Raw genomic sequence first — 17,086 nt, 5'->3', positions numbered from 1 at the left:
TCCCAGTCCTGGACACCTGCCAGGCAGCAGCGTGGGTTTCCCTGCACACATTTACCCAGTATTACCGCCTTGACAGTCAGGTCAACAGGAACGTGAATTTAAGCCATTCGGTCCTGCAGGATTTCCTAGTTTAAGTTTGTCCACAGACCCACCACCGGAGATGGTATTGCTTGGGTATCTATTTAAAGGTAAGGAATCTGCGGCTAGAAGTCTATCAGATGAACAAGTTACTTACCTTCTGTAGCGCCTTATCTAGTAGAGACAATATCTAATTGTAGATTCCTTACCAACACACCCATCCTTCTCGGTTCTGCTGACAGATTTCTAGGGTCAGGGATGATTCCTTTCAGGGCCCTACTTTGGACACACCAGTGTCAATGCACTGAAAGGCTACGCCACTCTAGCATAGAAAGTCATCGAAAGTATCCGACATCAGCATACCAGGGTGGCGCCTATACGGGTGACGCATGCATCACTTCTGACGTGGACAACGCTGATGCATGGAACCGAACGACGCCACCTACAGGCTCATGGATACTGCTCACAAAAAATCATCCGGATCCAGTCTGACACCTGGGGAAATTCAAAGGTAAGGAATCTGCGGCTAGCTTTTGTCTCCACCACATAAGGCTTTATAGAAGGTATGTAACATGTACATTTAGGTGTTGCTAGTGTATCGGTGGATAGCAATGACTAGCTAGTACTCCTGGAGGTTCCATGGAACTTGAACTGTATGTGTCCTGGTCACACTACTTATGACACCGATTTACCTATTCTGTTCTATCTCTTGCACCACATACCCATATATAGTGCCATACATAGTGCTTCAATACCTTATGGTCTTACGCTCTTTCTTCTCAGAACTTAAAAAGTGGTAGAAAATGCTGTAACACAGCTTAATATAACATAACAATATGCTGCCTTTAATCCAGACGGTAGATCATTTGTCATTGCATTTAGATCAGGCTAAGAAATTCCCAACACAGACACCTAGTAAGAATTTTTCAAATGTAACTTATTACTCAGATATGGGGAGAACAACATTCTTCTGGTTCTCTAATGCTGTCAGTGCACAAGCATGTCACCGCTATAGCAATCTTTTAAAGTTTCTCTCCTTTGAATTTTCCTCCCTGGTTTATGCACATTTTCAAAATGACACAGTCTTTAGTGCAGCCACTACCTCATCTACTTCTGTTTTTCTCTAAAACCAGATAGGGCTGCTCCCACTTCCTGTCTTCCATCTCGGGTGTATGTATCATGGGTGTAAGCCTCCATGGGCTTCTATCCTGTAGATAAGACTTCGGGTGTCCTAGTCTGTCAATGCACAGATCTTGCTCTCAGAGACTCACTGAAGAAGCAGTCATGTTTTACCAAACCCCTGCATTCATGGATTGAAAGTGACCTAACCTCACTGCAACCAACAGTGAGTCAGGCGTGTGCCCTCATCATGTCTAAAAACAAGTACCCGACTCATCAGTGTCTATCAACTATTCTTACCACACACTTTTGCACCCAAACACCAGCTAGCCAGTAGTACGCAACAGTGACCTGGAACGCTGGCACCATCAGCGCTTGTGAGTACTAATTTGAGAGGAATTTAACATAACTTTGAGCCAGGTGATTTTCGCTGTTAATCTGCACTAGTTTCAGTTTCTTATTAGAAGGTCTTATTCCTGCATGCTACATATAAAGGTCTAGATCCACATCTACCATACCCCCATATACCCCAACATTGTTTAATTGCTGATATATTTTTTATTTCCCATGAAACCTGTAGTAAAGGGGACTCCAACGTTGATCCACATTTTCAGGATATCCTCATAAAATAGATTTACATATGAGGAATCTGAATAGAACCCCTCTTTACATAGTGAATGGCAATCTGATAAACCTGCTAAAGGTACGGCCCTCATGTACCTTCATTCGAGACCTTTTGGTGTAGAAAAGTATTTCATTGAGGGAATTTGATATGTAAGTCTAGAAACAAAAATTACTAAAAGCAATCTGCGAATGTCATACTGGCCTTTCTGGCCAGGCATCGGTCTTCTGTTCGGGAAAAAAACATCAGACTAAACTTGGATTGCATTAAAGGTGTTCTTTAGGATTGAAGCGAAGCCTATAATTTGGTTAAGTGCCTATAATATAAACAGAAGCAGGAGAGTTTCTCTTGATCTGCAGTGTGTTTGATGTTTTTGCTTTCCTTTTATCTTTTTGCCTTTTTATTGACTGAACTACCCTTCTGGCTTCACTTGATTGTGTTTTATGTTTGAGTGTTTGAATTTACAAGTAGCAAGCTCTCCTTTGCATCTGTTAATGGGCATTCAAATGCTCAATTTGACTTTGCATTTCAAAGATTTTTTTTACGTAGAAGTTTGTGTTTGTAACTTCTCTGCATTATTTGTGCCCGCGTCTTAAGAGTGCTATCTATTAGAAAACATTTTAGATAAAGGTCATTAAAAACCCAATACTTTCACATATTGCGCATGATTCGTAAACTATTTAAATTGGCATGCCTATAATACCCGAATTCCATTGTACTATAGGAGCTGCACTGTCTGTACATATGGATTTTTGCGCATTTGCAACACAATTGTGGAAGAAAATAGATTAGAGATTCACATGTGCTCAAGTTCCTTTTTTTATATTGGCATTTGATGTTCGGAAATTTAGCATCTGTGCTATAGAAAAGGTTTAGGGCCATATGTATCAAGCCAAATTGACTTCGCAAACGCCGAAATTCGCCGAATTTCGGCGTTTGCGAATGCAATTTGGACTAATGATATGTATCAAGCAAATCTGCTTGAAAAAGAAGGAATCGCAAAAATTGTGATTCCTCATCTTGCGATTGCATTTGCGATTCCTTAAATGTAATTTAAGAAGCCCAAAAAAATAGCTAATTGGCCTTAAGGAATCGCAAATTACCACCAACTTCTAGTTGGTTGTAAGTTGCGAATTCCTTTCAAAATGCATATTTTTTCATTTTTCAAAGTGCCATGTGACACACATACATGCCCTTAGGGCATGTATGTGCGCCACATGTGCACCCATGCAGATTTCAGGGGTGCAACAGGGTGTCCTTTGGACACCCCTGCACCCTTGAAAATATTCTCAATTTGCGATTAGCAAATTGCGAATTGCAAATTTCCCCTTCATTCCTATGGGCCTCCTGGCCCATAGAAATGAATGGGAAATTATTCCTTAATTGCAATTAGCAATTTGCTAATCGCAATTAAGGAATTTTAAGGAATTGCTAAAAAAAAGCGATTTTCTACATACATACCATTTTGCGATTTCTAAATAGCGATTCCTTAAAAATCGCTATTTAGGAATCGCAAAACGGAATGTTGATACATATGGCCCATAGTCCTGTATTTGCATTGCGATTTTCCCAACACAATTGAGGAGAATGCACTTCGTGCATGTGCATATACCATTTACGGAAGCACGCACAAGTGTGATGTTCCTGTATTTATTGTGCCGTTAAGGAAGCTGATTGCAAAGGACACAGAAGCACAGACACCGTTAGCGCCCCTCCCTTTATGCAGCCATGCAGATACAAAATGCATCCTATCTTAGGTGTGAGCCACGATCCATATGTAGGGTGTATTCATGGTTTCCTATGGCAGAGAAGTCAGGGTTGTGTTATCAGGATTTACCTCTGAAAAGTTGCACTCATAGTGGTCCTTTACTACCCAACTGAAGGATGGCTGAGAGCCACCATAAAAGTGGTTGCAGGTTGAGAATACTCCTGATTTTGTACAAGTCCAGTCGCTACTGGTCTACCTGTTGCCTGGTACAGCGTTTTCATTTTTTGGTGATAATTTGTCTTCTGGGTGACCTAACTTAACTCTTACAATTCTCCCAGGTCTAAGAGACTAGGGAGCAACTTTTGAGCGTTTGGTCTTGGTCCATAGGGCTGAACTGCTGAGAGGAGCAGCAATCCGGGAATATGGGCTATTAATTTGCCCCAGCCGGTTTCTTTACCTATTGAGACACTGTACTGTGAACAGGAGGCCAGCTAACTGACCCTTGGAGTATCTTGCTTCGACTGGGATCAGGAGTCAACATCTTCATGAGCAGGGCACTGCAGGCACAGTCCCCTTTCCTTTGTTTGTCATGAGATACAACAGGTGCAATCCACGCTGGTTTATCCTATCTTCGTTGGGTTCTTGGCTCAACAGGACTGTCTGTCTTTGATCCTGTTCTCCACTACAATGATATCTGAGTTCTGGGTAACATGGGTGGCCTTTATATGACCAGAAAAGGCTCTCAGGGGAAGTTGAAGTCACTGTCTAATGGGTTACCCGGTTCCCTCCCACCTGATGCCAACTTCTTGTGAAGTGTGGCATCTAGCTATCCCAGAGTGCTTCATTCTGCGCACTAACAAATGGCAGAACACCTTTCTTAGTGTTGAGAGCTTGGTAGCCCACCCAAGGGGTGTTGCAACCTGCGGCTATATGCCTAAGGAAAACGTGTTTGGCAACTGGCTTTCCCTCTCTGGCACCACTGTCAGCCTGTACCTGCACAATAGGGCAGCCCCCCCCCACATGTGCTTGATACATGCCCCTCAAAGCCGGCTTCCCCTTTGAAGCCCGCCTTTTGGGTCAACACGTGTGTGGCTTCCTGCCGAGAGTACGTAAACACTCCTCCAGTGGCAGGTCTCTACAGTTGACTTTCCTGTGAGTTGTTCATACATCTTACCAGGAGTGCATAAAGCTGTCTGGTGGCCAGCTTCAGCAAATGGCTGCAGGAAAACTGGGCAACAGAGTAGCAATTTTCTAAAAGTTGTATGCAGCAACCAGTTACATTAATTTCGATTTGGGCATCAAGTCTGACTGAACATAACTAGTTGTTTGATACCTTGAAGTGCCAACGTTTGTAGTTCCATTTAGAAGTTAGCAAATCTGAGTTGTCAGCATGTGATTCTGTCCTTGCCAATCTCTCCTACAACAAAAATAACAATGCCCATTTTTTGCTTCTAGAACATGTTAACCACATGTTCTAATATGCTGTTCCTGGCCTTAGGACTCGAAAGGCCTGCTGTAAGGATGTCTTACACATATTTAAAAAGGGAGTTTGGACTTTGCCATTGCTTTAATTGGCAACGTTGAGATAGCAATTTGAAACTGTCCTTCCAGTCTGAAGCTGCAGACTGGGAGCCATGTTTTACCTTATCTCACTCAGGGTGGTACAACAAGACCTGCACTCGCAGAGGGTATACTCTAAATCACAGGCCCTAGGTACTCCTGGTATCACATACTAGGGACGTACAAGTGAGTTAAGCTATGCTAAGTGGGTCTTTGCTATTCAACCAAGTACCCCTTTTAAGGGCCAGAACACATGCACTGAGGCCTGATTAGCAGGTCACATGGGATTTCAGAGTCGTTGTAACAGTGCCTGGTAATCAGAAATGGTGCACAAATGGGGGTGAAACCTGGAAAAAAACCTGTTTCCTCACACCATCATAGAGTGGTAGGTACACCTGCTGCTCTGAGATGGTGCACATTATGCGATTACAAACAGGTAGCTGCAGGAAGTGCATCTGTGTTGGAGTCTGTGTGGCCTCCTTTTTATAACAGAAATGTAACTCTGATTGGTAAGATGTGGCAACAAATAGAAACGTAACTCTGACTGCAAAAATATCAATTAATCACCAGTCCGATTAAATACAAATATTACTACAAGATTGTGATATACACACAACTCTGCTTTCGAGGACCAACTGTTCTCCCGTGTGTTTATTTTGACTGGACTACCTCCTGTTTGGACTTCCACTGATTAATAAGTATTGCAGCCATACTGATGAACTGTTTCGAAGACACAAAGTTAATTTATTTGTTTTACATGTGCTGTATTGGGATTATATGTCATTGCATGATGTGTGAAATAATAAGTTGTTTTGTGTTGTTTATGTGTCATTTGTTTGTCTGAAGATACACACCCATAACTAGAAGATGGGATTTAGCTTAATATTTTTAAGTTCAATAAACAATGTGGTGTGTGGTAATATACATTACTGGTGATTAATTGATATTTTCACGGTCAGAGTTATGTTTCTATTTGTTCCCACACTTTACCAATCTATTATATACTGTACCTTAAGCTCATGTTGTTGGATTAATAGGGCATATCCCTAGATTTTGTAGAAACTTGTTATAATGGCATAGCCTCTAGGGTCTGTGTGCAAACCAAGGCACCTAGCACCTCTTTTATATATGGCACCAGGTTTACAAGAGTGGGCATCCACAGGAATTTATCAGGGCAGTGGCGAGGGAAATGCACTGCAAATGAAATTACCCTTCACAAAGTGTTATCTGTTTCAGCATCTACCTCTTACTCTTATCCGAGCTGCTAACTTACACCCAAACGGTTTTAATAGGGGAAAGAGTGTGGACACACAACTCAATCAGTTATCTCATGATGTCTGCATTGACTGGTGTCATGCATCTCAACAGATTATATGAGGTTAAAATAAATCAAATTCCACAAATTACCTTACCTGATGTATGCGTAATGTACAGATAGGTGCAGAGCAGGAATATCGATGTAGAAATATCGAGGGACATAAATATCACTGCAAAAATATAGTGGAGAAGAAATATCGACAACAGAAATATAGTGGACAAGAATACCGACTGACAGGTAATTAATATCGATTACAAAAATATAGATGAATTAAATATCGTTTACAAAAATATAGTTAACAAAAATATCGAATAATCAATAATGTTATGTATTTTTGTGGTTTTAATGAGAATTGTTTGTAATGTTATTATATGTTTTAAAATTTTAGTAATTATTAATTTATTTTAAGTTTAATTTTGTGTTTTTAGTTCCATAGCAGTTTGTGGGTTTATAGGGAAGAGGGTGGGAAGTAATTTAATTATATAGATTTAAATTATAATTTAATTTTTTATTAGAATTTTGTGTTTTTAGTCCGCAGTGGGTTGTGGGTTTATAGGGGAATAGGGTGGGAAGTAATTTAATTATATACAATTTATTGAATAATTAAACTGTTAATTGAATAATTAATAATAGTTTAATAATTAGTTGTTAATTAGTTTCAATTTATCAATTAATAATTAAATATGTTAATTGTTTAATTCGTTTTAGGTGTGTGTTGTGGTGTTTATATGTGTACATGGTGTGAAGGGTGGTAGGTAATTAAGTTTTATTGATTCATTATTAAATATTTATACATTAATTCCCAGTAATTCATTATTAATTATTAATTGTAGTTGTGTAATTAATTTTAGTGTGTGTTGTGGATATTATAGTGTTAATTAATGTGTAATTAATGATTTTTATTATCTTTGTTAATAGTATTATATTTAAATGTATATATTATTTTATGTTAATATTGGAAATTAAATCTTATAAAAATGTTGATATTTTTGATTTTTGTTGTGGGATCCAGCACTTTCCCTACTGTTGCACTCATCAGAGTGGGAATAGTCATTTTTACCCCTACGCTATTCAACACTTTCCCTACTGTTGCACTCACTGGAGTGGGAATAGTCATTTTTACCCCTCCGCTATCCAGCGCTTTCCCTACTGTTGCACTCACTGGAGTTGGAATAGTAATTTTTATCCCTACGCTATCTGATGCTTTCCCTACTGTTGCACTCGCTGGAGTGGGAATAGTACTTTTTACCTCTACGCTATCCAAAGCTTTACCTACTCTTGCACTCACTGGAGCGGAAATAGTAATTTTTACCCCTCCGCTATCCAACGCTTTCCCTACTGTTGCACTCACTGTAGTGGCAATAGTAATTTTTACCCCTACGCTATCCAGCCCTTTCCCTACTGTTGCCCTCACTGGAATGGGAATAGTAATTTTTACCCCTCCTTTATCCAGTCCTTTCCCTACTGTTGCCTTCACTGGAGTGGGAACAGTAATTTTTTACCCCTACGCTATCCAGCACTTTCCCTACTGTTGTACTCACTGGAGTTGGAATAGTAATTTTTACCCCTTCACTATCCAACGCTTTCCCTACTGTTGCATTCACTGGAGTGGGAATAGTAATTTTTACCCCCTCGCTATCCAACGTTTCCACTACTATTGTGTTTTTTTGTTATTAAATATATTTTTTTAATAGTTTAATGTGTTAATTAAATATAGAATATTGTATTTAATTTTAAATTATCTATATGGGTACATTTTATTTTTATATCATTTAAAAGTTTATAAATTAAATAAAGATAATAGTTAATAAAATGTATTTAAGTAAATATATGTATTTAAGTAGATATATGTATATGTACACATTTTTTGTGTTTATATTTATTAAAGTTTACTCGTTATAATTAGTTAAACTGTATATATAATTTAATTTATGTTGCTAATAATATTAATATTATTTAATTAATTTTATTTAAGTTATGTAATTTTTTTAAGTCGATATTTTTTACTTCTATATTTTTTACATTGATATTTTTGTCTCAGTATTATTGTACTTACCTGTTTATGTATAGGAAGTTGAAATTTTTGTTACCATTATTTTCATATTTATATTTTTTTACATCGATATTTTTAATATCGATATTTTAACATGGAACCATACAGATTGCATCACATACGCAAACATTTGTTTTGGAAAGTGAGAGTATGTCACACCCGTGTTTATTAGGGTGCCTACCTCACTCCAGGTTATTACAGATACCATTTTCAGACCGCCTGAACCTTTCACTTACAAAGCAGGTGTATTACTCCAATAAGATAAATTGAAGCAAACTAATACTGTAGCACGCAAAATTCATTAGGCTAAATCCATCACTGGAAAAGGAGTCTGTAAAGGCCGGGAGAGAGGTTGCCATCCTAGTGATTATATTAATTGACAGGAGTACCATCATTGGCAAGCAGTTAATGCATGAATTGCAAGGGAATGTGCAGAAACCCCTCAGCTATGCACATGCTTAACTGTATGCTCCGCATTGTGCAGTGTACACATCTAATTTCATACTTTTGGGAATCGCCCCCAACATGACAAAGCTTGATCACAGAAAGAACTTTTCAATGGTAACCTATTTAACAGTGTTCAGGCTACAGTTTAGAGCAGAATCAGTACACAGTGTCGAATTCAAATACACTTTGCAACTATATCAAGGCAACGGCATTAAAGTTTAGTACATTATTTTTAAATAGTTGTACCACTGGATAATACACGGGGATAAAAAAAAAAAACTTCTGTGTTCTGTTATTTAAGTGTTACTCTGATATAATATGGTATTGCTTTGTAGTTATAAATATATTAAGCATGTCATACCCCGGAAGATGATGAATCGCATTTGCTGATAGGGAGCATGCTACTTTGTATGGAGGATTCCAATCCCTTCATAAAACCGGCCTCTAATTTCATTGCAATCTAGGGGTAACAATCACTAGTCACCTGTAATAAAAAATGAAATAGCCACTTTGCTGTAATAATATATTACAATTGAGTTGAGAAGTTGCAATGCTTGCTGCCACAGCCAGAAAACGAGGTCAAAGTACAGAATTACAACTGCTGTTTAAACCAATGTAAGTCGAGCTAACTTCTTAGTGCTGTTTCTCGTGAGCAGTTTTCTCTAGAAATACTTGTTCATTATCCAATAAGAAAGCATTTGAGGGTGTATTTACTAAATCATTGGTGTTCACTACAGTACAGCAAGTATGGTAGGAGCAGTATTTGCACTAAAAGTGCCTTCTCTATTAAACAGCCTAATATGTGTTTGCAACAAATTACAAATAGATGTGTATATGTGGCGAGTGGTCTGACCACGGCATTGGCGGTGCAGCAGTGGGGAGGACCCGGCGGGACTCCACCAAAGTCGTAATCAGGCCCCTTATTAGCACCCACTATGAATCAGATTGAAACTGGGCATGGATACCCCAAGCTGAACTATTCAATTCTAAAGGGTGTTTTGTATTGTGATAGTGTAGCGCGTACGCTGTTGGAACAAGGGGTTTTTGGTTTGTTGACCCACACAGGTTGTGGTAGGTTTTGCCTGGTGATATTTGCGCAGGAACAAAAAACCCAGCATCAGTGCAACATTTTCGTTACAAAATGGTAATGACTGGGTACATCTGTAAAACATTTAGAAAGAACTGCAAAGTTTTAATGTGGCTAAATTTCCTGTGTTTCAATTTTCTATTTTTTGTTACCATGAGAACAAAATAGTAAGGTTTAAAAACAGCATAAAGGAGAGGAAACAATTACAACGTAGACAAAAACTACAGTACTGACTCAATTGCTGTAATACAGGTAGCCTGAAAACTTAATACATTGTGTAGTAAATAATGGGTGTTATATCATGATAAATATTAGAAGGCAAAAAATAAATAAATATTAAGGATTTAACTTCAGGACCCTTCTGATATCTATTTAATCATTAAAGTTAACCCACACCCAGGCATGGGACTGTGACCATGGATGAGTTGCCAACATGAGCCTCTCAAAAGTTCCAATCTACATTCCTTCACTGATGGCAGCATAGGGGGCCAAAATATCATTTACACCATAGTGGCACAAAAGAGGTTTTCACCTTATCATTCTTTGTCATAAATAGCATAATAAAAGGATTAGGTGCAATTGAGAAACTCCTTGCCACTGATATGGTCCGATAAAACACATTCTCAATTATTAGTTGACCACCACTTGGACACCCAGCCATCATAAGGGTACCAGTAAATTACAGAGATTTTTTTAATGTAATAATATATTGCTGATACCAACTGTAGAATCCAGATTGAGTCCATAATGAGTTCCCCCGTCAAGGGGCTGCCGAACTACTTAGATTACTTTAGTGAGCTCCTGGGCATAACTCCACATGCGGCTCCAAAACAGAAACTATACAACATTTTAATTTTGGGAGTTGCAGGTGTCATAAGCAGGAGACAAAGGGACCTGGGCGCAATATATCAGTGGCAATGTCTAGATTTTCTAAAATATTCATGCAACGGGAGATCTAAAGAACTTTTGTCAAGGCATGGACAACTCAGCTTGTATACTTTTTAACATTCTGAAACCATTTTCATCAAACTATACCTTAACGCCCAGCAATGGCTGATTAGCGTAACACTAACAAAAGTTTGGCAGAGCTGGTTAGCTCCATACTGGCCATCCACATTGCTGTTTTGGGACTTTGAAATGGATAAATAAATTGTTCCATTCTCAAGCCAAGTCTTAAAGAGCCTTAAATTTGTTTTGGGGGGTAAAATGTGAGATAGCAGAACAATGTTACTCACAATGAGTGGGAAGCATGGATATATCAATGAAAGATCAAGTTGTAACAGCCCATACTGGCTCCATAAATGATATGACTCTGCACCCTAGTTCCCACTAGTTGTGGGCAAAGGCCCAAGCCCACTGCTGTAGTGATGGCTGCAAAACGAGGTGGATGGCACAGCTCGGTCTTTTATGGCACCATATAAATGCTGAAATGCCGAATTAAGTTTGGTAAAAAAAGAACAAAGGAATATAAAAGGGAAGAGCATAAAATAAATTACAAAAATAAGTAAGGGAGGCAATTTTGACAAATGTATCCTACCTTACAAGGAGTATAGAAAAACTCCCACTCTTTCAACCTCTTGATGTAGTCCAATAGTAATGGGTCATGGCTAAGTGATTACATTTTCGCACATTTCAACATGAGGGTCACACAAAGATCTTGAAAGCACAGTTCCCCAATTGCATATATGTGTGGTTTTTGCTGATTACGATTGTACCCCGACTTTGCCTGTTCTGTGCTGCTACCAGTGCTTAATTTGTAAAATATGAAGTGCAGGTGCTCACATTTTTGTGGGAGGCCACACCCACTTCCACTGGCTCCACCCAATTCCTTCACTGGCTCCACCCACATCCTCAACTGGCTCGGCAGAAAACCACATCTAATACCCGATTTGAATTCCTACCTTAGTACATGATGGTTGACATTAACCCCTTCGGGGCTGATGACGTGCTCGGCTCGTCATGAGCGTAACCTGCCGTGCGCTCATGCCGAGCTGAGCTCGTCATGTAACGCGGTAAATTTAAAATTGCGGCGTACAGCGGGAAAAGCCGCCGCAGCGATGCGGTTAAACGAGCTGTTCTCGAGCTCCTTGGAAAGGATATCTTAATCAAATCAAGGCAAAACCGCAAAAGAAACTGGATGTCATTACTGTTGGAACTAAAGATAATGACATTTTTCTGACCATTAAAGGCCTGACTCTAAAGTAATGCTGATATGACTATCATCTTCTGTTTTATTTTGTACCTCCTCAGGCTTGACCCTAAACTGCCCTGGACCAATCTTTTACTAAAAGAAAGTACTACTCCTTACACACTTCTCAATTCTTTTGCTCTGAGAATTTGGGGAATTCGCCACTTATATATGTACATTTTGTTGCCAAAGCATACATGATATTACAGAGCTCAGAGGTACAAGCCCACTATGAAGGCATCCATCACATAAAGAATATATTGACTCTGCCAGAGGCACAATATACACCTCCCTATATGCACAACCTGTAATGATGTATGCACATCATTCAGTCCTATAATATGCCCAATATTGTAATTGTAATTATATATCGCTTTCACTCCTGACGAGGGGTCAGAGCACTTTTCGGTGAGTAGCACGCTACTCCGGAACCCAAAAAGATTAGTGGTGAGTTAATATAGGGAAATATATGCTAATTTGAGCGAATAACATGTGAGTCTGTTAGTTTCATTGAATGGTATAATGGAGGGTTAGAAAAGGGAAGCACCTAGAAAGTATTACTTAGGAGATCATAGTAGTAAAATGAGGTTTGGGAAGGGTCGAGGGAGGGATAGAGGAGGGAAGAATCTAGACAGGGTTATTAGGGAGATCAAAGTAGTAAGATGAGGCTTGGGTGGAGTAAAAGAAGAGATGGAGGAGGAACAAGTCTCTAGAAAGGGATTTACTCTCACAAGTGCATTGTAAATGGGAATAAACCGAACACATCTTACCCCAATTGGTACCCCTTAGCCCGTAAAATAATGTTCCCAACATACAACGGGGCCTTTTGCTCCCTAACATGAACGTAATACACTATGATGTAGCTGTGAAACACCAACCAGCACAAAATACAATTGACAACAGACTATAAAGAGGTCTATGATTGACAGGGTGAATAGAAGAAGAGACAATGGACCAAAATCATTTGAATGTTGATACCATCCTATTTTGTTTTCATGTATACGTGACATTTGAAGGTTAATAAACTCAACTGTACAAAATGCACTGCACACAATATTACACATGCACAAAACACTTGAAACAGCCAAATACGCTCTGCTAGATTTGAGTACTAGCTTTGCATTCTGTCATTTTACCCCTTAAAACGTTTAATGAATCAATACATTGTGTAACAATCAAACAGTAACCTTGCAACTGAAAAATGAAGGGAAATCACACTAAGCCTATATATTGGTATTTGACTTTTTTTCCAAAAATTCTAATTTAATTAAAAAAAACACACAAATGTGTCTAACACTTAAGAAAAATATTGAAACTCCCAGCACATGTGGCCAAAGTGCATTCCGGCTGTGTTGTTCTTCAAAACAGAACTGTGCAGTGTCAAAACAGAGTTTTAAAACTGATTTTTGGCTAAATCAGCTTACAGGAATTTGGGGGCGAGGGAGGGATGCTGCAGCACCTTAAGTGCTATTACTAAAGTAAAAAACAGCATTTTGTATTTGTGGCTATTCCAACTATTAAGATTGGTGTAAAGTAAAAGATAAAAGGTCAGCAAAGTGTCTGTCTGGATTTGAACTGTTACATTTTCTACAAATATGTAATGTAATATTTAATACAAGCTGTATTTCCTTTCCAGGACATGTGTATCAAAGACTTCTTTTCCTCAATGTGAAGTATCTGCTTCTATGCTGTTCAGGATTGACTCAACTAGCCCTCTGTTTCTGTCTTACTTTGGAACTGTTTGCGAGGAAAATATGTGTTGGACCTGGTCCTTTCTGCAGGGTCACCCCAACATTTTGCCTCCCTCTTCCTTTCTTTTCTGAACTCGTTTTTGTTTGCTTTTAGGATTCTATGAACTTGTTCCCTGCTAAGCAGTGGTAATGTCCTTGTGTTGTCACTTTGGAGCATTGTAAAATTGACCTACACTTGATTGGTACATTTAATTTACTTGTAAATCCTCAGTAAATGGTACTACAGGTAGCCAGGGCCTGTAAATTAAATGCTGCTAGTGTGCAGCAGCATTCATTGTGCCACCAACTAAAGTAGCCTTTTAAAACATGTCTCAGGACGGCCACTACAGCATGTAGTGCAGTTTTAAACTGCCATTTTGACATGACAAAATAAACCTTTGCAAACAGAAGGAGATGATAGATGGAGCGCTGAAACTTTTCAGACACTCACCCCGTCACAAATCTGGGTTGAATCTATCATCATTCTTTAGCTCACTTCGCCACCTCAGTTCAAATCAGTCTTGACCCTGTGCCTCGTGGGAACAGTCCAGCCCAAACTGCCAAGCCAGGTCATCCCTGAACCAGAAACAAGCATCCTGGGACCGGTGTATGGGTAACACCCTTCATCAGCCAGGCTAGCTTGAATCCTGTGGCAAAGTGAGCAAGGGACCCACGTCTGGGCATACCCTGCCAACTTAGGGCAAAAAAGCAAACACAAGGAGATGATGGATGGAGCGCTGAAACTTTTTAGACACTCACTTAGACACTCGCCCCCAGTCACAGATCTGGGTTGAATCCATCATCATTCTTTAGCTCACTTCACCACCTCAGTTCAGATCCAGCTATATGCAAATCGGTCTTGACCCTGTGCCTCATGGCAACAATCCAGACCGAACTGCCAAGCCAGGTCTTCCCTGAACCGGAAACAAGCATCCTGGGACTGGTTTTGGGGTAACACTCCTCATCAGCCAGGCTAGATATAATTCCTTGCCAAAGTGAGCAAGGGACCCACGTCTGGTCATACCCTGCCAACTTAGGGCGAAAAAGCAAACACAAGGAGATGATGGACGGAGCACTGAAACTTTTCAGACACTCACCCCCAGTCACAGATTTGGGTTGAATCCATCATCATTCTTTAGCTCACTTCGCCACCTCAGTTCAAACCCAGCTATAAGCAAATTAGTCGTGACCCTGTGCCTCATGGCAACAGTCCAGCCCGAACTGCCAAGCCAGGTCTTCCCTGAACCAGAAACAAGCATCCTGGGACCGGTTTCTGGGTAACACCCTTCATCAGCTTGAATCCAGTGGCAAAGTGAGCAAGAGACCCACATTTTGGGCATACCCTGCCAACTTAGTGCGAACAAAGCAAACACAATGAATGATGGACGGTGCGCTGAAACATTTCAGACACTCAGACACTCACCCCAGTCACAGATCTGGGTTGAATCCATCATCATTCTTTAGCTCACTTCGCCACCTCAGTTCAGACCCAGCTATATGCAAATCAGTCTTGACCCTGTGCCTCATAGGAACAGTCTAGCCCGAACTGCCAAGCCAGGTCTTCCCTGAACCAGAAACAAGCATCCTGGGACCCACTACCGCAATACTAGTTCAGTGATTTGTGAAGTTGGCTAGTAACCAATGCAGTTGAGTGCACCGGGTCAATTGACCCCAAGGAGGAAGACCCCAAGGTAAATGGGGCTAACAGAGCACTTCATTGCTCCGAAGGCAAGGAGGCAGTGCCACTAGCTTCCATCCGGAACCGTTACCCCTGTCAGCAACGCCCCATTTACGAATAACTGAACCAGTATTGCGGTAGTGCTAGAGTTCTATTGAAGCACTTTTTGGTCCTGATGAAGTGCCACCAGACCCATTAGGGGCTATTTTGCCATGAAACATGTCGACCCTATGCACCACACTAGCCCTATAGGATCATCATATGCAGCTGGGGCTCACTATCTTTAATTAGGCTAGTGCTCCCTGGGAATAAACAAATTAGTTAGGGTTGCCCTAGACCTATTTTAACCTTCACACTCATTGCACTACCTAGCCCACACACTCGCACTCACCCTATGGCTTCATGAACAAAAGATCTCCGCCAAAGAGCACCTTCGCGGGTGCCCTACGGGCATTGCAGCGCCGGCCTGATGAGGAGCAGGCCCAATAATGAAGGTGTGTGAGGGCACTTTTTAGAAAGACCTGTGTTAGAATTGGGGGTCTCTAGTTGGCTCAGGTAGGTACTTGTGACAAATAGGGACCCTCTCCTCTAGTCAGACACTCATGGCCTCAAGCCTCTCAAGCTCTAAATCAAGCTCCCTCATGATCAACTCATGCTCCATTTGCATTCTCTTTTCCTCTAGGGCCAAATTCATATTCTCTAACACCAGTTGCCCATTCAATTTGGCCATCTCCATTTCATGCGTCCTGTTTTCTTTCCTGTCTGCCAACTCTTCTGGGGACAGGCCTCAGGCAGAAACACTGCTACCCACCGGGGAGGGTTCACCCATCCTTCCGGGACCCAGTGGTCCTTCAAGCTGCTGCTCTGTATCCTCATATTCCAACTCATTTCCAGGGGCATTCCTTGCCTCGACCCAGACCCTCAGCGCCTTTTGGAACTGCTCCTTTCTGTAGAGTCCGGTCACGGAAATTTTAAACTTTTTGCAGAAGCTTTTGAGCTGCTTGGCAGTGTAGCTTTCTATTTTTTCTTCCTCCCAATCACAGTCAACAGATGCAATGGATGCTGCCTTTTCCATGATGGTTGAACCAGGCATTACTTTGCAAAAATAGAGATCCCTTGCAAAAACAAGTATCGGAAGTACATGGTTGCGTTATGGTCTGCACTCACTAAGTAGTGTTCACCAATCACTGTACATGAGTCACAAATGCAAGTCCAGAAGCCTCACCGCTGACCACCAATGTTAGAATTTGAGGTCTCTAGTTGGCACAGGTGGGTACTTGTGACAAATAGGGACCCTCTCCTCTAGTCAGGGTAAGGGGGTACACTCCTAAAATAACCCCTGCTCACCCCCTAGGTAGCTTGGCACGAGCAGACAGGCTTATCTCAGAGGCAGTGTGCAAAGCATTTGTGAACACGTACAGTAATCAAGGGACAACACTACAAATGGACACCACACAGGTTGTATATTTATAAAAATAAGTATCTTTTATACAGATTT

General features: G+C 40.5%; 1 protein-coding gene across 1 annotated transcript in view; it reads left to right on the top strand.

Annotated features, from left to right (window-relative positions):
* Positions 1–17,086, top strand: part of SLC9A9 (solute carrier family 9 member A9) — a 2,762,771-nt gene that overhangs the window by 900,573 nt on the left and 1,845,112 nt on the right. The gene's annotated exons all lie outside the window — the stretch shown is intronic.

This window comes from Lissotriton helveticus, chromosome 11, assembly GCF_964261635.1.
Source record: "Lissotriton helveticus chromosome 11, aLisHel1.1, whole genome shotgun sequence".
Taxonomy (NCBI): domain Eukaryota; kingdom Metazoa; phylum Chordata; class Amphibia; order Caudata; family Salamandridae; genus Lissotriton; species Lissotriton helveticus.
Note: the sequence above shows the minus strand (reverse complement) of the source record. Positions and strands in the feature narration are given on the sequence as shown.